The 20,240-nt window shown below is 40.3% G+C and overlaps 1 protein-coding gene and 1 pseudogene across 1 annotated transcript in view; one reads left to right on the plus strand and one right to left on the minus strand.

The window, feature by feature from the left end:
• CPNE4 (copine 4) overlaps positions 1-20,240 on the minus strand; it is a 767,841-nt gene that overhangs the window by 747,142 nt on the left and 459 nt on the right. The window lies entirely within an intron of this gene.
• On the plus strand, positions 17,049-17,125 carry LOC112132947 (small nucleolar RNA U13; annotated as a pseudogene).

Consider the following 20,240-nt stretch of genomic DNA (forward strand, 5'->3'; position numbering starts at 1 on the left):
CCTCACACACACACACACACACTCTGGACACAACTCCATTCCTCTGCTAATTCCCCTATCTCTGCCTAAAATTCTACCCCCTATCAATCCTCAATTAATGTCACCCTCTTGCCTACCTAAAGAACTCCTTCCTCTGGTGGCTCACAACTGTAATTCTAGCATTTGAGGAGGCAGACACATGAGAATCACTGGAGCCCAAGTTTGAGACCAGCCTGGACAACATAGAAACTCCCCATCTCTGAAAAAAAAGAAAAATTAGGTGGTGTCCACCTGTAGTCCCAGATACTTGGGAGGCAGAGACAGGAGGATGGCGTGAGCCCAGGAGTTTGAGGCTGCAGTGAGCCACGATTGTGCCACTGCACTCTAATCTGGGCAACAGAGCGAGACCCTGTCTCAAATAAATAAATAAATAAAATGACTTTCCATACTTCAAGACACAAGTCAAATATCTCCTTCTCCATGAAACCTCCTAGAAAAGGCAGGCATTTCCTCCTCCAGTTTCCCACAGCTTCTCCTACAACCATTCAAATATAGCTATGATTATAGAGTGGGAATTGTTTACATGTCTGTCTTGCTCATGGCTTTGTGCTCTCCCTACTACTTTCTCCCTATGGCACCTCACATCCACTTTGTAGCAAAAAGAATGAAGAATTTTGTAAGAATCACTGGCCAAGGATCTAACTAGACCCCAATCTCTCCTCACAACTACGTCACTGGTTCGTGGAATTTCCCCTTGAAGACGCACAATCAATTAACCATACTCGGGAAATATTTAATAAATGCTGCCTTGGGAATCCAAAGATGAAGACATTCACGCAGAGAATATCCTTCTGCAACATTTGACTATTCCATTCTCCATTCCCACCCGGTAAGTACTTTAAAACAGTCACAATCCAATGAAAAGGTGAAATGACGGCACTCTTCACGTTTTTTTGCAAAGCTTTCAAGAGTAAAGATTAAAATATTTACAAACCACACCCATAAGATGATATTTTAAATACAGTTAATTCTCATTATTCACGGTAGTTATGTACTATAAATTGACCTGGAACTCTCAATTAGCAAATACTCAACCAATGCTCCTAAGGAAATACAGGGTAGGTTCCTGCAAGCCTTTGGTCACAACATCTTAATCACTGGAGGGAGTGGAGGGGCTACTTTTTATTAGGTTAAAGCGATTCTTGATGTGTTAGTTTTTCTTCTTTTTAAAAATGATGAATATTATTGGAGTTCTTTTTATCTATTGAGATCATGGCATAAGTTTATTAAGGTGGAGAATTACACTAAAAGATTTTCTAATATTAAGCCATCCTTGCATTTCTGGGAAAAATCCATTTTGTTCATGTGACATTTTGTACACATTATTGAATTTCCTGATTTTTTGCTTAGCATTTTTGCTTCCATGGTAATGAGCAAGATTCTCCTATGATTTTTTTATTCATACTTTATCAGATTGGACATCAAAATTATGCTAAATTCATCGAATGAGTCTCTGTTTACATAAAATGGTGTCTAAGACTGGAATTACTTGTTTTACAAATGTTTGATAGAGCTTACTGGCTAAACCCTTGGAGCCTGTTACCACACTTGTTGGACAACTCAAGTTTTTACCCACTCTGCACATGTCCACAAATGACTGTGAAAGCATCATAACTGTTGATTTGGGAGTTACAAATAAATTTGTATCGAGTAAGTATATTCACAAATATGGAATCTGCAAATAGTAAAGATTGACTCTATCTAACAAATGGTAGGGTAAGAGCACTAACAAACCAGAAGAGTTGCAAACCACATTATTTAAGGTCCTAGGGACTCCTGATGTGCCAGGCAAGAATATCTTGATTGCAGACTGCTGAGTCATGTGGAGATCTAGGGAGAGTCCAAAGGAAGAGCTGGGCAGCTGGGGTGGCATGGGGACAGCAGCTATTTACCAATCCATTAGGGAAGAATTGCAATATCTTGTATTCATCACTTTAACTAAACTGGCCCTTCCTGATACCAAAGTAATACCAGGCTAAGAAATTCCAAATTTCTCCTATTGCTCATTATTTTGTAAATCTGTTTGACCCACTTACATTGGAAACTGTATTACCCCTCCTCCAGACAGAAAACCTAATTGTGTCTTAAGAAAGGGGAAATCTCCTGACACTGAAATGATTTTAACAGCAATCTGTTGGTACTAGCAAACTGATTATGTTTCATATGGTACCACCCCCAGTCTTCAAGGACAGGAGCAGAGTCTTCTCTGTAGAAACTGCAATGTTGTCCAAATTTGCAAAATGCCAGTTCCAGATAGTGACACTCAAGTGCTGAGGGAAGTGGAAGGAACAGCCTGTTATCTTCTACTTCAGTGCTTTGATGACTGAGATGGGAGGAGTCAAGACTGGCTCTGGCTCAATGCTCTTCAAGGTATAATCTAGTCTAGAGCAGTGCTTTGCAAAATACAATATGCTTACAAATCACATGAGAATGTTGGTAAAGTGCAAATACTGATTTAGTAGGTTTGGACTGGGGCCTGAGACTTTACATTTCTAACAAGCTCCGAGCGACTGCTGCTGGTCCGGGGACCACACTATGCATATCAAGGGTCAAGACTGGAGTAGTGGTTCTCAGTCACACTTGGGCATGCATCAAAATTACAGAGAGAAAGCCTGTTAAAGCACAGATTGCTGCCCCACTCCACCCCAGAGTTTCAGATTCAGTAGCTCTGACTTGGGCCTAATAATGTGCCTTTTTAACAAATTCCCAATTGACAATAATGCTGGAAGTTTGGGGATGGCATGTTGAGAATTACTGATCTAGACTAGAAAGGCAAACCCTTAGAACCATGTTTCCTCCAGCATTTCCATAGACATAAAAATACTAGCCTTTCATCATGTTGACAAAGAACTTAGATTTCCATAAAAGATATAACTCTAATGATGAAGTTCCCAAGGACAGGGGCCACATCTTGTATTCATTTGATACAATATGAATATAGTAAGAGCAATTAATACAGTCTAGATTTATGGCAATTAAAAAATGAATTTTACTATCTGATGGAATATTTTACCCTTTTAGTGCTGTCTCAACTGGTGCAAAGCTGATCACTAGCTGCCAACTCTTGCTCTTAATTCATTTTTACAAATTTCAAAGTCTCTCTCATCTCTCTCCTTTTTTCCAAATGAAAAGCCCTAGAAAAAAAGCAACTGGGAGTCAGGGGGTTATGGCTCCTTCACTTTGTATCTCCTATGCCTAAAAAAGACCTGTCAAGTCAGGCACAGTGGCTTATGCCTGTAATCCCAGCATTTTGGGAGGCCAAAGCAGACAGATCATCTGAGGTCAGGAGTTCAAGACCAGCCTGACCAACGCGGAGAAACCCCGTCTCTATTAAAAATACAAAATTAGCTGGGCACGGTGGCACATGCCTTTAATCCCAGCTACTCGGGAGGCTGAAGCAGCAGAACTGCTTGAACCCAGGAGGCAGAGTTTGCGGTGAGCTGAAATCGTACCATTGCACTGCAGCCTGGGCAACAAGAGTGAAACTCTGTCTCAAAAAAAAAAAAAAAAAAACTTGTCAAAGTGTAAGTGCTCAATAAATATCTGAGGAAAAGGAAGGAAGGAAAGAGTGAAAGAAGGAAGGGAGGGAGGAAAAAAGGGAGAGAGAGAAGAGAGAGGAAGAAAAGGAAAAAAAAGAGGGAGGAAACATAATATGTTTAGTTAAATTTGTAGTTTGCCATTGGCATGTCTTCAAAATGATTAAGCTGAATAGCTTCCTAAAGGCAGAATTTTGATTCATTTTATTTGGGCCTCTATTCCAGATGAAGTCCTTCCAGCAATAAAAATTGAAATGATTTCTTAATAATAATGATAATAAGTTTTCTAAGCCAAAGTGTTATGATACTGTTAGCTTATACAATGCAGTTGGCAACTAGGTCACCATGTATAAGCATTATCTATAACATTATCTTCTAACTGATATATCAGCAGATTGATTTCTCCTGTAAAAAAGATAGCAACTACCAACCAGAGACAATCACAGTCTATTTAACCAGCTAAATAATTAAAGGCCAGATGTTTGCCCACAGCAAGTCAACTGTCCCTTAACTAAGATCTTCCGAGAACCGATGAGGCTTGGCTGCCTGTCCTGGTGATGAGACCAAGGTCTACTTACGAGCATTTACAGGTGCCTACTGCATGCTGGTGATTTCTGGGAGTCAGGGGGAAGATTAAAGGAGAATCAGGTGCAACCTATAGCTGTAGTAGTTGGCAGTTTATCTAGAGAGAAGATCAGGTAAATAAGTAACTATATGATAAGAGAGGTATGTACAAAGTCTATGGGATGGCAGAGATAGTGTCAAAATAACTCCTTGGGAGAGTCAGGAAAGACTTGGGAAAGGGTAACATTTATGCTGGCTGTAAAAGAAGATATAAAAGTGAACTTAGAGCTGAGAGTCAAGACACAGTGTTTTCTAAGCAGAGAACGGACATGCAGACATATTGCAAGTACATTCTTAGAGAAAAACAAACATCATTAAACCAGTGAGGAGAGGGGGTTATCCTGTATCTCAGCATTAAGCATCTGTCACCTGTGTTCACCCAGGCCAATACTTGTAGGTACAGTGTAATTCAGGGCTTGATGACAACAGCAAACAATTCATTAAGAGTGACTATGGGGCCAGGTGCAGTGGCTCACACCTATAATCCCAGCACTTTGGGAGGCCAAAGTGGGCAAATCGCTTTCTATCTCAAAAAAAAAAATAAATAAAACAAAACAACAACAAAAAGAATGACTATGGCATGAGAACCATGTAGAGTTTACTGCACAGCTCCAGTAGCATGCACACAGTTCCATATCTACTGGGATAGGTTTGGCATTAATTTCCAGTTTCTCATCACCAAGGAACTGGTAAAAGTCTTAGCCACTGGAACTGCTACACCAGATTTCAAATCTTCTTTCACTGTTTATGATCTGCTGATCCACTCTTCTGAGTCTTATGCTGTTTTCATCCCAGTACAATCTGCCCTGTTTTCTCAGACCAGAACCTGTACTTTTAGTGCCTGTTTCAACGTATATTCAAGGGACACTTTCATAACAGAGACTTTGCCAATAGTTTTGCCATAAAGAATTCTCCTGCTTACTATGTGAATTGTTGGCCCACAAATGGCTTCTCTTGTGGGGGTCCGTCCCACAGACACTGACCCAATGACAGATGAATAACATACACTGACACAGATATTCTGCCTGTCAGTCCAGCTAAGGGTTCGGGCCCCTCACAGATACCAAGGAAGGTGCTGTAAAGAGTAGCAGCTGTGGCCCCGTTCAGCCAGCAAAGCTCACATTTATTCAGTATGGATTAAATGACAAAGGTCTTGAGTAAACACTGTTAGAGGGTAATTGACCTGGTTGCCGATCCCCTAGTAGAGAGCAATTACGCAGCCATGGTTGATTAAAGGTTGGTCTTAGGACCACATGAGTAAACAAGCTATTTAGATAAACTACTCTATATTCCTATGTATCTACACCCTAAGCTTTTAAGAGAGTTCAGCTGTCTTCAGACAAACACTTTATGCAAACCCCCAGGCCTTCCAAGAGGGTTTGTTTTTAATTCCTATAATTTCATCTTAAAATTTTTTCCACCAGCCTGACTGAACTCCCACATTCTCTCTTTGGTGACAAACCCTGCAGCTTTCTCTCCCTCTTTCTTATTTAAACATTTACTTTCCAGAGCAGCTGCCTGTTTGTTCTTAGTGATTAGCAGTCTCCTGTGGTGGAAAAAGGAGAAAAGCATGGTATATCTTGAGGCTTTTTGGTGAAAGAAATACCTTCTTGAATGGATTTGAGCTGAAAATGGGTCCCCCTTGTGGTGAAGTTTCCCACTGGGGGAAAAAGAAACACATGGCCAGCCGGGTGCGGTGGCTCATGCCTGTAATTCCAGCACTTTGGGAGACTGAAGCGGGTGGATCACGAGGTCAGGAATTCGAGACCAGCCTGGCCAACATGGTGAAACCCCCGTCTCTACTAAAAATACAAAAATTAGCCAGGTGCGGTGGCAGGCACCTGTAATCCCAGATACTTGGGAGGCTGAGGCAGGAGAATCGCTTGAACTCAGGAGGCGGAGGTTGCAGTGAGCCAAGATCGTGCCACTGCACCCTAGCCTGGGCGATAGAACGAGACTCCGTCTCAAAAAAACAAACAAACAAACAAACAAAAAACACACGGATTCACTCATTCAACAATATTTATGAAGCATCTGCTTATATGCCTGGCATTATCCCAGGTGTTAGGATATGGTGGTAAGCAAAACAGATTAAAAAATTCTTGCCTATCTGAACTATGTGATAACCCTGTGTAATTTCATAGGAGCTCAAGCTTGCACCTTTAAGCCATTCTGAGATGACCATCATGTAGGCTATACAAAGACATGAAGAAATATAAAAGCAGAATCATTCAAGGAGCTTTGGAAAACCATGCCTGTTATTTCTGTCCTTCTCCCATCTAACACAAGTGCCTGGTATAATTTATTATTTTATTCAGTAAACATTTATTGAGTGCCTACTATTTATCAGGCAGTTATATATCAGAACAATATTTTTCAAACTTTAACGTACATATGAATCACTTGGAGATCTTGTTAAAATGCAAATTTTGATTCATTTGATGCAAAAGTGGGGTTGGGGGTAGGGTGCAGGGGCTTAGATTTTGCATTTCTAACATCCTTCCAAGTGATGCCAATGTTGCTGGTTCATGCACCACACTTTGACACAATCACTTACATTCTGGTGGAAGACAAGTAAGTCAACAATTAGAGAATAGTAAGTTGAAGCCGGGTGTGGTGGCTCACGCCTGTAATCCCAGCACTTTGGGAGGCCAAGGTGGGCTGATCACTTGAGGTCAGAATGTTTGAGACCCTGTCTCTACAAAAATACAAAATAAGCTGGGCACAGTGGAGTGTGCCTGTAGTTCCAGCTACTCGGGAAGCTGAGGCAGGAGAATTGCTGGAACCCAGGAGGCAGAGGCAGAGGTTGCAGTGAGCTGAGATAGTACCACTGCACTCCAGCCTGGGCAACAAAGTGAGACTCTGTCTCAAAAAAAAAAAAAAAAAAAAAAAAGAGAGAGAGGCCAGGCGCAGGGCGCAGTGGTTCACGCCTGTAATCCCAGCACTTTGGGAGGCCAAGGCGGGTGGATCATGAGGTCAAGAGATCGAGACCATCCTGGCTAACACAGTGAAACCCTGTCTCTACTAAAAATACAAAAAATAAATTAGCCAGACGTGGTGGCACATGCCTGTAATCCCAGCTACTCAGGAGGATGAGGCAGGAGAATCGCTTGAACCAGGGAGGTAAAGGCTGCAGTGAACTGAGATTGCACCACTGCACTCCAGCCTGGGGAAAAGAGCAAGACTCCATCTCAAAAAAAAAAAAGAGAGAGAGAGAGAGAATGGTAAATTGATATATAGAAAACACAGGGTAGCAGGGGAACAGAAGAGGACCCAGAGTAAGAACTAAAGATGGGGACAATAGGATGAAACTGGTCTCCTGAAATATAACTCTGAGTCCGGTATGAAGGGTAATGAGGGAAAGACTGAAGACATAAGCTAATACTCACACCAATAAGGATAACATTTATTGAGTATTTATATCCCGCTAAGCATTGTGCAAAGTGCTTTACAGCCTGAAACTCATTGAATCCTCTCAATAGCCCTATGAGATAGGTAGCTATGGTAGACAGAATAATGTCCCCCAAAGATGCTCATGTCCTAATCCCTGGAAACTGCTGATATGCAAAAGGAGAATTAAGGTTGTGTAGGAAATGAAGTTTACTTGTCATCTGATTTTAAGCTAGGGAGAGTATCCCGGATTACCCAGATAGGCCCAGAGAGTATCCCAGATTACCCAGATAGCCTTTCACAAGGCTCCTTACAGTGAAAGAGGGAAGCCAAAGAAGAGTCTGTGTTCGAGTGATGCCATGTGAGAAAGTTTCAACCAGCCACGGCTGGCTTTAAGGACAGGAAGGGGCCATGAACCAAGGAATACAGGCAGCCTCTAGAAATGGAAAAGCAAGCAAAAGCACTTTCCCCTAGAGCCTCCAGAAGGAATGCAGCCCTACCAACACCTTAATTTTAGCCCAGTGAGACCTATTTTAGGCTTCTGACCTCTAGAACCATTAGATAATAAATTTGTGGGTTTTTTAATTTTTAATTTTTATAGGTACATAGTGGGTATGTATATTTACGGGATACATGAGACCAATACAGGCATACAATGTGTAATCATCACATCAGGATAAATGGGGTATCCATCATCTCAAGCATTTATCATTTCTTTGTGTTACAAACATACCAATTACACTCTTTTAGTTTTGTTTTTTGTTTGTTTGTTTGTTTTTGAGACGGAATCTTGCTCTGTTGCCCAGGCTGGAGTGCAGTGGTGCGATCTCGGTTCACTGCAAGCTCCGCCTCCCAGGTTCAAGCAATTCTTTTGCCTCAGCCTCCTGAGTAGCTGGGATTACAGGTGTGCACCATCATGCCTGGCTAATTTTTGTATTTCTACTAGAGATGGGGTCTCACCATGTTGGCCAAGCTGTTCTTGAACTCCTGACCCCAGGTGATCCGCCTGCCTTGGACTCCCAAAGTGCTGGGATTACAGGTGTGAGCCACCATGCCCAGCTCTTTTAGTTATTTTTAAATGTACAATAAATTATTGTTGCCTGTAGTCACCTTTTTGTGCTCTCAAATATTAGGTGTTATTCATTGAATTTGTATTGTTTTAAGCCACCAGAGTTGGGGTCATTTCTTACAACAGTCATTGGAAACTAATATAGTATTCTTTAAAGATAAGGAAATGGATGCACAGAAGTTCATTAACTTACTAGTAAGTAGCTAGTTTGGGGTCTGAACTCTGGACTCATGTTAACTACACCTTAGTAGATTCTGGATCTAAGAAATAGGACTTGACAGGATTTGGTAACTAATATGCAAGGATTCAGGAGATGAAGAAATCTAGACCACCACCAAGGTTTCTAATTCAAACCACTGTTGGGGAAATGACATCACTCATTGATGAAAATATAAGAAATGAATGAGCAATTAGTAATTACGGGAGATGCTTAAAACATATTTGTATTTGAATTGCACACTCAAATCCAGATTCTGCCAGTAGTCAAGCTAAACTATGGTAATTCTCTTAAGACATAATATCCTCAATCTGATCTTCTCTCTGGCTCCTCATTCCAGTTCAATAGATGCAGAGTTGGGATGAGGAGATGCAAAAAACACATGTGAGAGATATTGTCAAACAGGGTCAGCCTTTATCTTTCAAAAGAGGACATCTCTGTGGTGTGATAATTATTATTCGATTGGCACTTCTCTTCAATGTTATGAACTTACCTCAAGATCAACTTAGAAAATAGCTGCCTATCAAACATTCCTAATTCCCTCTGCTTCAACCCACAGTACAATACAAAGATTTGAGGAACCTCCTTTGAGAGACATTTTTTAACTTTAAGTTCAGAGGAAAATGTCCTACTGGCTAATTTAGCTAAAACTCCCTGCCTGAGAAAGGCTCTGTTGTGCGAGCAGGAACTCATAGGCTTTGAAGTTTCAATGACTTGGGTTTCAATGTTGGTTCTGCTGCTTACTATCTGTGTGATCTTGGACAAGTTACTTAACCTCTCTGAGCCTTCTTTCCTCGTTATTGTGAGGACTAAATGAGACACATATGTAAAATACCTGGCATATGAAAGGCACTTAATCAACATTTCCTTTAAATTTTAAATCAGAAAAATATATGGTAAAACAGAAAGGAAAAAAAACTTAATGTATCATTACCTATTATGGGAAGTCACTTTTACACAGTACATTTTTATCACCTCTAAAATGTCCCTCAGTCTTGGCAGCTACTTACCAAGTAAAATGGAGATCTCTGACATCTACCACATCTACCATATAATTCAGCTTATTTATTACCCAGGTTCAAATTCTGAGCTTCCATGCTCTGCAGGGCCTGCTGGAATGACAACTTCACTTATACACGAAGACCCGGGATCAAATTTCCCCTGCTCTTCTAGGGTCACTCAACCCAGTCAGCTCATCACGTGTAACCCATGTAAAAGCAGGCCCCCATGAGGTCCAGTCTCAAACCACAGTTGTACCAAAGAAATAAAGAACACCAGGAACACAAAATAGCAGAATCAAATATTTTCCTCTTTTCTAGATTATCTCCCCTCCACAACTACTCACAGCTGTACTCTTCTCTCAGAAAGCCACACTTTACTCCCTTACTTTATTCAGATCTCTGCTTAAGTGTCACCTGTTCAAAGACACCTCCCTGATATCTCTGTCTAAGCATCTTTTGTTTCTGTCCCTTTATCTTGTTTAATGTTTCTTCATAGAACTTGTTACTATCTAAAACTATATCATAGATTTATGTTTGAGTATTGTCTACTTCTTCCACTCTCATATAAGCTCTAGAAAGACAAGATCTTTTTCTGTTTTGTTATGATTGTTATCATCATGATTCACTGCTGTATACCCAGCACTTAAAACTGATCTAGGCACATAACAGATGCCCAATAAATTTTTGTTAGCTGAATATCAAAAGATCAGTGTTCTTATATTATGGATATGTAAATCAAGTAAAGGAACAAAGAACAAAGATGCTCCAGAAAGGACAGTGTTCTTTTAACTTGACTAGTGGAGCCAACATAGATTGACCTTATAAGGGTCTATTTGGGAACACGAGAAACACCCTCTCCAAATAACCTGCTTTGTTCTTTTCCAAAAGGCATACAACACAGATTATTGCTCAGAACACTGAGTTCATACCAAGAGCAGAGGGAGTAGAGAGCAAACAATAGTTTACGTGACGGTAAGAAGTAAGTGGCTGGAACGAAGTTTGGTACAAAAGCTTATGGTCACGTGAGGAAAGTAATCTCAAGTTCTGGGGTGGCTTCACTTAAGAGGGACATAATTTTTCAGAGAACAAGGGAAGAAGGCCTATGAAGCTCAGGGCAAGATGTACACACAGAACTAATTTCTCTCTTTTCTGCACACTCTGGGCACACACAAGTTAGGTAATTATTAGTTTATCTGATTTAAGTTGCCTCACTCAGAAATATTTCCCAAGAGTGAATGTGCTTTGTTTTTCTCTATATCACCAGCTTCTACTTCAGTGCCTAGTATTGTTGAGGCTCAGAAAACAAATGAAGGCCTCTGAATCAAAAGTTTTTTCTCTGATCTTCTCCTGCCCTCCTGTCTCCCAGACCCATTCTGCCCGAACGTGGGCCATAGAAATTATTTTTTATTTTATTATTATTATACTTTAAGTTTTAGGGTACATGTGCACAACGTGCAGGTTTGTTACATATGTATACATGTGCCATGTTGGTGTGCTGCACCCATTAACTCATCATTTAGCATTAGATATATCTCCTAACGCTATCCCTCCCCCATCCCCCCACCCCACAACAGGCCCCAGTGTGTGATGTTCCCCTTCCTGTGTCCACGTGTTCTCATTGTTCAATTCCCATCTATGAGTGAGAGCATGCGGTGTTTGGTTTTTTGTCCTTGCGATAGTTTGCTGAGAATGATGGTTTCTAGCTTCATCCATGTCCCTACAAAGGACATGAACTCATCATTTTTTATGGCTGCATAGTATTCCATGGTGTATATGTGCCACATTTTCTTAATCCAGTCTATCATTGATGGACATTTGGGTTGGTTCCAAGACTTTGCTATTGTGAATAGTGCCACAATAAATATACGTGTGCACGTGTCTTTATAGCAGCATGATTTATAATCCTTTGGGTATATACCCAGTAATGGAATGGCTGGGTCAAATGGTATTTCTAGTTCTAGATCCCTGAGGAATCGCCACACTGACTTCCACAGTGGTTGAACTAGTTTACAGTCCCACCAACAGTGTAAAAGTGTTCCTATTTCTCCACAGCCTCTCCAGCACCTGTTGTTTCCTGACTTTTTAATGATCGCCATTCTAACTGGTGTGAGATGGTATCTCATTGTGGTTTTGATTTGCATTTCTCTGATGGCCAGTGATGATGAGCATTTTTTCATGTGTTTTTTGGCTGCATAAATGTCTTCTTTTGAGAAGTGTCTGTTCATATCCTTTGCCCACTTGTTGATGGGGTTGTTTGTTTTTTTCCTGTAAATTTGTCTGAGTTCATTGTAGATTCTGGATATTAGCCCTTTGTCAGATAAGTAGGTTGCAAAAATTTTCTCCCATTCTGTAGGTTGCCTGTTCACTCTGATGGTAGTTTCTTTTGCTGTGCAGAAGCTCTTTAGTTTAATTAGATCTCATTTGTCAATTTTGGCTTTTGTTGCCATTGCTTTTGGTGTTTTGGACATGAAGTCCTTGCCCGTGCCTATGTCCTGAATGGTAATGCCTAGGTTTTCTTCTAGGGTTTTTATGGTTTTAGGTCTAACATGTAAGTCTTTAATCCATCTTGAATTAATGTTTGTATAAGGTGTAAGGAAGGAATCCAGTTTCAGCTTTCTCCATATGGCTAGCCAGTTTTCCCAGCACCATTTATTAAATAGGGAATCCTTTCCCCATTGCTTGTTTTTCTCAGGTTTGTCAAAGATCAGATAGTTGTAGATACGCAGCATTATTTCTGAGGGCTCTGTTCTGTTCCATTGCTCTATATCTCTGTTTTGGTACCAGTACCATGCTGTTTTGGTTACTGTAGCCTTGTAGTATAGTTTGAAGTCAGGTAGTGTGATGCCTCCAGCTTTGTTCTTTTGGCTTAGGATTGACTTGGCAATGCAGGCTCTTTTTTGGTTCCATCTGAACTTTAAAGTGGGCCATAGAAATTATAATCCGTCTTCCCCAAGGCGGTTCATAGAAACCAGAACCCCTTTTCCCCAATGCCAGCCATAAAACCTAAAAATATTACTCTAATTTTCTCTCTGTTTTTCTGCATAAAAATTGGCCACATAGCCAGGCATGGTGGCACATGCCTGTAGTCCCAGCTACTCAGGAGGCTGAGGCAGGGGAATCATTTGAACCCAGGAGGTAGAGGTTGCAGTGAGCCAAGATCACACCACTGCACTCCAGCCTGGTGACAGAGCAAGGCTCCGCCTAAAAAAAAAAAACCATCCATAGAGAAATTATCTGACTTGCCTTGTTTGACTATAGGTCATGTAACTGCCCAAAGTGTTCACCTTGCCTGCCGCCTAGACAGAGCCAATTTATCAAGATTGGAATTACAGTGGAGAAAGAGTAATTCAGACAGAGCCAGCTGTGCAGGAGATTGGAGTTTTATGATTATTCAAATAGGTCTCGCTGAGCATTCAGTGGATCAGAGTTTTTAAAGATAATTTGGTTGGCAGGGGGTTGCAAAGTGGGGAGTGCTGATTGGTCAGGTTGGAGATGGAATCCTAGAGGGTCGAAGTGAGTTTTTCTTGCTGTTTTCTGTTCCTGGGTGGGATGGCAGAACTGGTTGAGCCAGGTCTGAGTGGTGTCAGCTGATCCATCCAGTGCAGGGTCTGCAAAATATCTCCAGCATTGATCTTAGGTTTCACAATAGTGATGTTATCCTCAGGAGCAATTTGGGGAGGTTCAGACTCTTGGAGCCAGGCTGCATGACCGCTAAGTCAAACCATGAACTGAATTCCTTCCCAAAGTCAGTTCGGCCTATCCCCAGGAGTGAACAAGAACAGCTTAAAGGTTAGAAGCAAGAAGGAGTCGGTTAGGTCTGATTTCTTTCTGTTGTAGAAAGTAAAAAGTTTCCTCTTCAAAGTTCCCCTTCTTGTTAAAGAATAAATCATAAGTGTTAGAAATGGCAGTTTATTGTAAAGACTGACTTTCTTCAAGCCTCCTTGCTTTGTGCTAATAACTCTTTGTTAAGCCCTATCCTATGTAACTATTGGACATGCTCACAAGCATGTTCCAGCTCACAGTCTATGCCCCTTCCTTATTTGGAAATGTTATTGCTTCCTTAAACCTTTTGTAAGCAACTTCTTTGTTCTTCCTTGCACTTACCTATTTAGGAAAGTTTTAGGCTATTAGCAAATTGGGTATCAGTTTAAGATTGTGAGGTTCAGCTCCAGCCAATGGATGCAGGACACAGCAGTAAGGACGACCCAAATGCATAAGGGATAAATATGTTTGCTTTTCCTTTGTTCAGGTGTGCTCTCACCATTGTTCCATCTGCGATTGAGCATCCTTTCTGCAGAAAGCAAAGATTGCCTTGCTGGGAGATCTTTTGTCTCCGTGCTGATTTTTCTTTGCCGCACCAATTATTTCTAACAATTTTGGTATTTCTAACAACTGTCATAATTTCCTCAGTTATAATTTTGCATAGGTGGTTTTAGTCATAAGACCCCCATTGAAGAGAGGGGCCAGCCCCATAGCCAGAAGAAAGGACTGAATGCTCAGAGAGGCCAAGAAGAATCTAGGCAGACCTTGCTGGGTTTCCCACTTAGTCCATTAGCAGGAGATCTTACCCTTTTTGTCCAATCATAGTTCTACACAGCTGTCCATACTTTGTTGAACCTAAGCATAAAAATGGGCAATTTCCCCTTTATCTTTGGGTCTTCATTCTGTAGGCTCTTTTGTATAACGTTAAATAAATTTGTATGACCTTTCTCTGATTATCTGCCTTATTGTGAGTTGATTTTTCAATGAACTATCAGAGGGCCAAGCTCTTGATCCCGACAGTATATTTCAGATTTCAATAAATACTTGTTAAATAAATACATGATAGAAAACAATGTTATTTGTCGATAATTAAAATACCAAGATATAAAATTGCCACTTCTTTAAACTTTTGGCTCACACATACCTTTTAGCAGAGATATAGCAGGATGGTTTAAAAAAAAGAAAGAAAAGAAAAGAAAGGAAAACCAGCTTTATATTCAGGAAATTCTGGCTTTTAATACTCCATATTAAAATCAAGATTCTGTTATTTAAGCCACCTGGTTTGTGTTACTTTGTTAGCGAAGCCCCAGGAAACTACTATAAAGGGCAAAATAGAGGAAGAGAGAGGGAGAGAAGAAAGACAGCAACGTCAGCCTAGTAAATTGAGTCTCTCTGGAAGAAAAAAGAAAAAAGACAAACATTCACCTAAAGCTAATTTGTTATGGGTTTTTTTGTTTTTTGTTTTCGGTGTGGTGGTTTTTTTTTTTTTGAGTCAGAGTTTCACTCTTGTTGCCCAGGCTGGAGTGCAACAGCGAAATCTCAGCTCACTGCAACCTCCGCCTCCCAGGTTCAAGCAATTCTCCTGTCTCAGCCTCCTTGGTAGCTGGGATTACAGGCGCCCACCACTACGCCCAGCTAATTTTTGGTATTTTTAGTAGAGACGGGGTTTCATCATGTTGGCCAGGCTGGTCTCGAACCCCTGATCTCAGGTGATCCACCTGCCTCGGCCTCGCAAAGTGCTGGGATTACTGGCGTGAGCCACTGTACCAGGCCAATTTGTTATGTTAACATAGCCAATATAGCTTCAAGTTTCCTAAAAAAAAAATACATGTTCCTGATGTTTAAGTGTTTCTTTCCTGAGGAGGTAATGGATGAGAAACCTTTCCCTACAGTAGAGTTTAAGGGGGTCAACATGGGTCTTTGACAACATCACTTGGAGTACTTGCTTGAAATTCCCATTTCTGCCTCCACTGAACCCTCCAAATCTGGAGATTCAGAGTCCAGGAGCGTGAATTTCTTACCAGCTCCCCAGGGGATTCTTTAAGAAAACCTTTAGCTAGCAGCCTTCTGCTCCCTCTGTTGTCAAAGTTATATGTTTGTAAGTTTCATTGGTTGGTTTCATGAGGAATATGTTCCTCCACATTCTACATTTTCCTTTGTGCTAAGAAAGGATCTAGAAACATCTGAAACTCTAACATTGTAATTGAAGCTGTGGATCAAACTGTAGAAATTATAAAGTCATCTGGTTGTTTATTACATCTTAGTTCATTTTGTGTTGCTTAGAATACCTGAAACTGTGTAATTTATGAAGAAAAGGAATTTATTTTCTACAGATCAGGAGGTTAAATCCAAGGTCGAGGGGTTGCATCTAGTGACAGCCTTCTTGATGGGGACTTCTTTACAGAGTCCCGAGGCAGCACAGGATATCACATGGCAAAGGGGCTGAGCATGCTAACATGGCAGCTCAGGTCTCTCTTTCTCTTCTTATAAAGCCATCAGTTCCCCTCCCATGATAACATAATAATCCATTAACCCATTAGTCCATGGATGGGTTATTCCATTCTTCAGGGAAAGCCCTCCTGCAATCATGTCTTTTTTTGTTTTCTTTGAGACAAAGTTTCGCTCTTGTTGCCCAGGCTGGAGTGCAATGGTGCAATCTCGGCTGGGTGCGATCTCGGCTCACTGCAACCTCCGCCTCCCAGGTTCAAATGATTCTCCTGCCTCAGCCTCCCGAGTAGCTGAGATTACAGGCATGAGCCATCTTGCCCAACTAATTTTGTATTTTTAGTAGAGACAGGGTTTCACCCTGTTGGTCGGGCTGGTCTTGAACTCCTGACCTCAGGCGATCCTCCCGCCTCAGCCCCCCAAGGTGCTGGGATTACAGGTGTGAGCCACCACGCCCAGATTTCAATCATGTCTTAAAGACCCCACCTCTCAATACTGTCACACTGGGGATTAAGTTTCAATGTGAGTTTTAAAGGGTACATTTAAACCATACCACTAAGGGATGTAGGTTGTTTTGATGAGGGACAGTCTCAAAGTGGGAGGAAGATTAGAATATATATATATATAACAATACGAAGAAAAGGCTTATCTATGTAATAACCGGGGAAAGTTTGCCACTTTGGTAGGAGAAAAAAAATTATAAAAATGGTCACTATACCAAGATAAATGCCCCTGTCTACAATGAAGATTTAATTATTGTAAATTTTTATGCAGCATCTAAATCCGTAAGTCAACAACTTCTAAAAATGTAATGAGAAATAGGTAAAAATATAATTGCAGTAAGGGGCTGTAGCTTATCTTTGAAAATTGATAAAAATAAAAAACAAAGTGTCCTACAGCCAAAAAACTTTAAAACTCTCTCTGAATTTGTTTCAGAAAAAATTCAAATCAAGTAAAGTAAATAGATCCTTTTGTAGTTCATAAGGGTGATTACTGGGTTTTCACGCTCATGTACGAGATGTGCCTTTCTTTTTTTTTGTTTTTGTCTGTTTGTTTGTTTTTTGAGACAGAGTCTCACTCCGTCACCCAGGCTGGAGTGCAGTGGCGTGATCTCGGCTCACTGCAACCTCCGCGTCCTGAGTTCAAGCATTTCTCTGCCTCAGCCTCCCGAGTAGCTGGGATTACAGGCACCCACCGCCATGCCAGGCTAATTTTTTGTATTTTTAGTAGAGACAGGGTTTCACCATCTTGGTCAGGCTGGTCTTGAACTCTTGATCTCGTGACCCAGCCACCCCGGCCTCCCAAAGTGCTGGGATTGCAGGCGTGAGCCACCGTGCCCGGCAGCCTTTTTTAAACTTTTTACCACATCCGCACATTACTCATCTGACATGGAAAAAGAAAAGAATTGTAAATAATTTAGAAAATAACAATAAAATCACAATGCAGCAGAAACTATGGGAAACCTCAAAAACTATGAGAAAAAATTCATAACTTTAAACATTTTTAATATTAACCAATAAAGAGTTGAGGACTAAACTGATTTTTTTTATCTTGCCCAAGTTCCTATCCAAAGAGTCTGGGGAGTCATGTCCTACAAACCATAAGTTCTCATCCAATGGGTTTTATTTAACCCTATACATCGTGGCTTTCCAACCTGGCTCTGGCATAACATTATGAGACAAGGAAGAAAATCAAAATATTTTACCCCAAAACATGTTTATTTGCCATATCTTGAAATGGCCCTGCAAAACTGTCCTTTGTGGGGGAAAATTTGTGTCTGTAAAGAATCTCTGTTAATATAACTAGATCTTTTTCTTCCAGGCCCCCCCAATCCTAGAGATTAACTAAAAGTCTAACACATTTTAAAGATCTGAATATGAAATATTTGCCATCTATTATCTCTAAGGGCAGCCACAATAAGACTTCAAAGGAACCTTGGCCTCCACAATCTTTTATCTTAACCCAAATATTTCCTTTCTGTCAGACTCAGATCTTTAGACAAACTCAGCCAATTGTCAACCAGAAAATGTTTAAATTTACCTATAGCCTGGAATCCCACACCCCTGACTTTGAGTTGTATCATCCTTCTGGATCAAACCAATGTATTTCTAAAATGTATTTGATTGATGTCTCATGCTCGCCAAAAATGCATAAAACCAAGCTGCACCCCGACCTTCTGAGGGCTGAGGGCTGTGTCATGGGCCATGATCACTCATATTTGGCTCAGAATAAATCTCTTCAAATACTTTACAGAGTTTGACTCTTTTCGTTGACAAAGTTAAGCTTTTAAATCAAAACATTTTAGAAGAAGAAAGCTAAAGTAAACCAAAAGAAACATGAAAGATGAAAGTAAAAAACCATGAATTACAGAAAAAAAAAAAAAAAAACAGAGAGACAGGACTAATAAATACATCTAAGAACTGAATCTTGGAAAAACAATGAAATAGGTAGCTTAACTGGCTAATATAATTTTTAAAAGGCAATACAAAAATGAATACATTTAGAAGTGAGAAAAATATACATGCACATAACGGGAATTTTAAAAGATTATAAAAACTGGATGAAATAGATTATTTTAATATAAATTACGTTTATATTAAATATAAGTTAATTTACCAAAAATGACAGCAAAAGAGATGGAGAAAACCAAGGAGACAAAATACTACAAAGAAACTGAGAAAGTGATCAAACGATTTACCCTTTTAAAAACACTAAATTCAGACAATTTCACAGAGGGGTTTAATCAACTTTGGTCAAATCTACAAGGAACAAAGCTTGCCAGTGTTATTAAAATAGTTCCAAAGCATAAGGGAAAAAGGCTATTCAATCAGTATTTACAAAACCAGTATAACTTTGACACCAAAATCTGAAAATAGTAACACAGAAAACTATAGACCAATATTTTATGAACACTATTTAAAAATCCAAAATAAAATAATGGAAAAAGAAAACAGCTATTAAAAAAAATGCAACATGATCAAGGATTCAATGAAGAAATTTAAAAATTCAACATATTAAAAGATCAAAGGAATGTCAACCTAAAGGAAAAAACTGAGGCCAACTTAACATAAGTAGAGATTTTATTTGGACCAAGTTTGAAGACTGCAACTTGTGAACATAGATTTAAGTTGCCCTGAATACATGCTCTGATTAGCTGCAGTTACAAGTAGGTTTCTAAAGAAAAAGAAGAGGGAGTTCCTAAGTTGCTTACCAAGAATTTTATATTAAAATCACATAAGCTACTGATTGGCTATACATTGTTCTTCGTATCAAAAATTCCGGGAACATGAAAGTAATGGGTGAAGCAGGTAGTCAGGAACAAAATGCCTTCCTTTCCCCTCCCCCCCCTTTTTAAAAGGCAACATCTTGCTATGTTGCCCAGGCTGGTCTCCAACTCCTGGGCTCAAGTGATCTTTTTCTGCCTCAGTCTCCAGAGTAGCTGAGACTACAGGCATACACCACCATGCTTGGCTCATTAAAAAAAAAAAAAAAAAAATTTAGAAACAGGGTCTTGCCCAGGCTGGCCTCCAAATCTTGGGCTCAATCAATCCTCCTGGCTTGACCTACCAAAGTGCCAGTATTATGGGCATGAGCTGATGTGCCCACCGTCCTCTGTACTCTTTATTTACCATCATACAAAATTAATACTTGAATACACACACAACTTCAAATCTCCTCCAGCCCCCTCCCAGTTTTCAGCTCCCTTTCTTAGCTAATTTTTCCCAAAGAGTTCTTGGTGGTTACTACTTTTACATCTTCAGCTCCCACTCCTTTTTCAATCAGTTGTGATTGTACTTCCATCTCCACCACTCCACAGGCACTGCTCCCATCAGACTCAACACGACCTCATCTTGCCAAATCCAGTGGTCACTTCTCTGTCTTTGTCTTTCTTCAGCAAACACTCAGGGCTTTCAAAAAAGCTGACCATTTCCTCATTGAGATACTCTCTCCACCAAGCTTCTGCAACACTACACTCTCCTGTTTCCCTTCTAAGTTCTGCCTTCTTGTTTTCAGGCCTCTCCTCCTCTGTTTCAGCTCTAAATACCAGAGGACCAGAGGACTGTGTTCCTGTTCCTTTTCTTTGTAATTTTTTAGTCATGTTACCAAACCAAACCAGGGTCTGCTCACTCAGTGCAGTAAAGCCAAACATCTACATC

Source organism: Pongo abelii, chromosome 2, assembly GCF_028885655.2.
Source record: "Pongo abelii isolate AG06213 chromosome 2, NHGRI_mPonAbe1-v2.0_pri, whole genome shotgun sequence".
NCBI classification, from domain to species: domain Eukaryota; kingdom Metazoa; phylum Chordata; class Mammalia; order Primates; family Hominidae; genus Pongo; species Pongo abelii.